This window comes from Octodon degus, unplaced genomic scaffold, assembly GCF_000260255.1.
Source record: "Octodon degus isolate 3935 unplaced genomic scaffold, OctDeg1.0 scaffold00025, whole genome shotgun sequence".
NCBI lineage: Eukaryota > Metazoa > Chordata > Mammalia > Rodentia > Octodontidae > Octodon > Octodon degus.
In genome coordinates this window covers 9,714,056-9,717,811 of record NW_004524601.1, presented here as the reverse complement: position 1 = coordinate 9,717,811, position 3,756 = coordinate 9,714,056, and positions in this window count along the sequence as shown.

Sequence of the window (3,756 nt, the reverse complement as noted above, 5' to 3'; positions counted from 1 at the left end):
CCTCCTTCCTCCTGGTTCTTTCTGAGGAGCCATGTTTCTTCTGTGTCCCTTGAACTGGCCTAGTATATTTGAGAGAGGGGAGAAGAAAGGTTAGAGGAGAGGGAAGGATTGGGGGGTTCTGATGAGGGGAGAGCTCTTATCTCCAAAGAGGTGGAAAAAGGCTTTGTGGGAAAGGTGGGGGTTGTAGAGAAGGAGGGTATCTGGCATGGGGCAAGGAAGAGGAAGGCAATTGGAGGAGCAATGGGGGAGCCAGCCAGCATGAGAGGAAGGGCAGGGTGTGGGTGCCTGTGTGAGTGGTTTGGGTTTCCTTGTCTAAGGAGTGGGGAGATTTGCACAGATGAGTGGAAAGTCAGACATTGCTGGTGTCACAAAAAGGGGTGCAGGAACAGGGGGGAGGTAACCCAAAGTTAGCATTGTGGTCCAGTATACATTGAAGGTGAGGAAATTATGGTCAAAGTTTAGTCAAGAAATTGTGAAAACCAGAATTAGGAGCTTTTGAGACAGAAAAGGAGTGACTAGACTAAGGACTTTTGATTTTGGGGAAGGGGGAGGAAAAAACGATGAATTCCACTCTTATTAAAGAGAACTGTAAAAGTAGTGGTGCAAATCAGAGAACTGAGGAAGTTGAGTTGATTTGGGAATCTAGAAGAGGAAAAGATGAAATATTGTGCTTATTTGGGCACACTAAAGTTGAGTTTTTGACAATCCCCCAGTGGAATGCCCACCTATAGTTCAGACAGACTAAACTGGCTGATAGGTCTCCAAATTCTTCAGGCACACAGATCACTTCTTAAAAAATTGTAAATACTCATCCTTTTAGCATTTATTAAGTATACGTATTCTCAAAGAATTTAGTTATACTTTTAAACTGCAGAAAAGTTTGTTTACCTCCATTTGTAGACATGTGAAAGCATCCTCTGGCCTTTGAGGACACTCAGCAGCAGGGCTCCTTGGCGTGTAGCCCAAGGGCCAGAATACTGGGGTTACTGCCTACCATTGTCACTGATGCTTAGAGGGGAAGGGGTGGAGGAAGAATGCTGACAGACAGTAGGAAAGACCTCTAGTGTCAAACACTGGCAGCTGGAATCAGTGGTTCATCCCTATAGTCTCAGCACTTGCGATGCTGAGTCAGGAAGGTTGCTTGGACCCAGGAGCATCACTTCAACTTGTGAGTTGAAGACCAGCCTGGGCTATATAACAAGATCGCATCTTGAAAAGCACCAGCAAAAAGGAAAACCTTGAGGAATTTTAGTCCTTAAATATAGTAAGGTTAGGTAGGCAAAACAACATGTTGCCAAAATCAATTGAAAGCCATTTCAAGGAGTGGTGGTATGCAGCCAAGAGACTCAGAAGCTTAGTCTGAGTTAAGTTTTTTAATAAATGTTGGGGGGCTAGAGAGGCCGGATGGAAGCAGGATTGAAGAGGTGATTTTTCTTTTCCCTAGTGCCTGCAAATGACCTCTACCCTACCCTAAGTGGTAACTCAGTAAACTCAGTAGTTCCTTGAGATTTTTATTGAAGGCAGAATGGGGTGGGGAGGTTAGGCAGATTTGAAGGACTGATTTCCTTTGCCTGGTGACCATTGAAGGACTCTGCCCTACCCAGTCATCACATCTCTTGGAAAATGTCAGGAAATTTTGGTTTCCCATAATGGAGCAGGAGTTGACCAGTACAAGTTTCTGAATCAGACAGCTTCTTATTTTTTTTACTTAGCATAGTTTAAATTTGCCAGAGGACTAAATGCTACCCTGTAAGGGCTAGAGTGAGATACAGTTTCTAAGGTTTTGGAATAGTTTATTACCATCAGAAACAAGAAGTGGTCTTGGACTGATCTATTGTTGTTTAATTCTTTTCCTGATACTGGGGTTCTTTTTATTGGACTGGCCAGGGTGGGGAATGTTTAAGCTGGTGTTAAGTGGAGGTTTGCTGTACAGGGACAGTAGGGCCTTAGATTATCTTTTGAGCCAGCAGGAATGAGTAACTGGTTCCTCTTAATAGGGGAATTCATGAAAAGGTCAGATGCCCCATGATGTTCTAGGATCTTGGAAAAGCCAGGTACCAGCAGTATTCAGCTGAGTGAATTTGCATGATGAGCCGTTTATAGGTAGTGTTGTGCTAGGACCCTTTGTATTCAGATCAGAAAGATGGGGGTTGACATTCATGTAGAAACATGAATAGTTACAGATTTTGTGAAAATGTAAAATCTCATTTTATGAAAGTTTCCTTTTAAGTAGAATCAGTTTAATGTATGAAGTAGTGGGTGTTAAAGTTATCACAGCAGGCTCTGAGAAGAAACTGAAACATTCTCCTGATGCAAAAGCTTGGGGGGAAAACTCCTTCCCCATAGTGAATCGTTAGAAACCCTCCTGGGACTCTGAATAGTTGCCTGGCTTGTGTTTGTGTTTTATCTGTTGTCTTGACTGTAGAAGTGTACACTTAGGCTTGTCGATTGTTACAGAAACCGATTCATAACTACTTTTTTAATTTTTTTTTTCTCTGAATGCCTTCAAGGCATGACTGGCTGTCTTGTGTTGTGGGGATCGAACCACAGCAACCTGAGCCTGACTGCTTTGTTGAAGCAGCCAGTTAAAGAACTGAGCTAAGGGGCAGGCCCCCTACTTTTTTAATTTTTGAGACCTTTGGAAAACACTACTTTTTCCTTTTAAAATATTTATTAGCACATTTGCAGCACCTAATGTTCACATTCCTCATGTGGAGCTTGTACATGTACACAACACAGCTTCATTTCTTTTTCATCCTCTTTCCTCCCCTCCATTTTCCCTCCATTTCTTTATCTCTCTGTGTTTTGTTTTTGTTTTTTTGGTTTTTTTGGTACTGGGGATCAGACTTGGGACCTTGCACTTGCCAGGCTGGCACTTACGCTGCTGAGCCATATGCCTGACTGTTCCCTTCATCCCTTGATCCCCATACCATTTAAGAAAGTTCTAGCTCCTTATTTCCTCTTGTCTGTCTTTTTTATTTTGGTGTCTATTTTTTCTTTTTTTTGGCAGAACAGGGGATTAAACTCAGGCCTTGCGCTTACCAGGGAAGTGCTTATTCCACTGAGCCATCTCTCCAGCCCCTGTCTTTTATTTTGCTATTTATTTATAATTTGGGTTTCTTATATAAAAGAAAAGGTGATATTTAAGCTTATGTATCTGATTTACTTCACTTAACATTATGTTAAGATGTATCCATTTTTCTACAGATGACTAAAATTTACCTTTGTTTATGGTAGAGTAGTACTCTAAGATGTTTAAAGTATCACATTTAAATCCATTCATCAGTTGCTGGACATGTAGGCCACTTCCAAAATGGTGAATTGTGTTGCTTTAAGCATAGATATGCTGTTATATGATACCAGTACATGAAGGCTTTCTCTTTGAAACCTAGGGAGTTAGTTTTCTTTTTTTTGAATAAAGAGAAAAGGTAAAATTTGGGATTTATTATTTTTCTGAAATCATTGCCTTATCTCAGGCTAAAATCTAAATTTGATTCTTTTAGTTATCTTTATGTTTCTCTTTTATATTTGTCTAACATAGAAATACAGGTACACTGTGTAAATTTTCTTATTGTTTATATAAAGATTTAAAAATTCTTCTAGATTTTGTCATATAGTGTTCCTTCTGTTCAACAGTGGGGTGGGTAGATATGGTAAGTTAACTGATTACTCCATAAACCTTGCAGAGCTACAGCCTTCTTATAAAAGATTGTGTGTACATGAATACTTACGTGTACATCTGTATTTTTTCCTGTG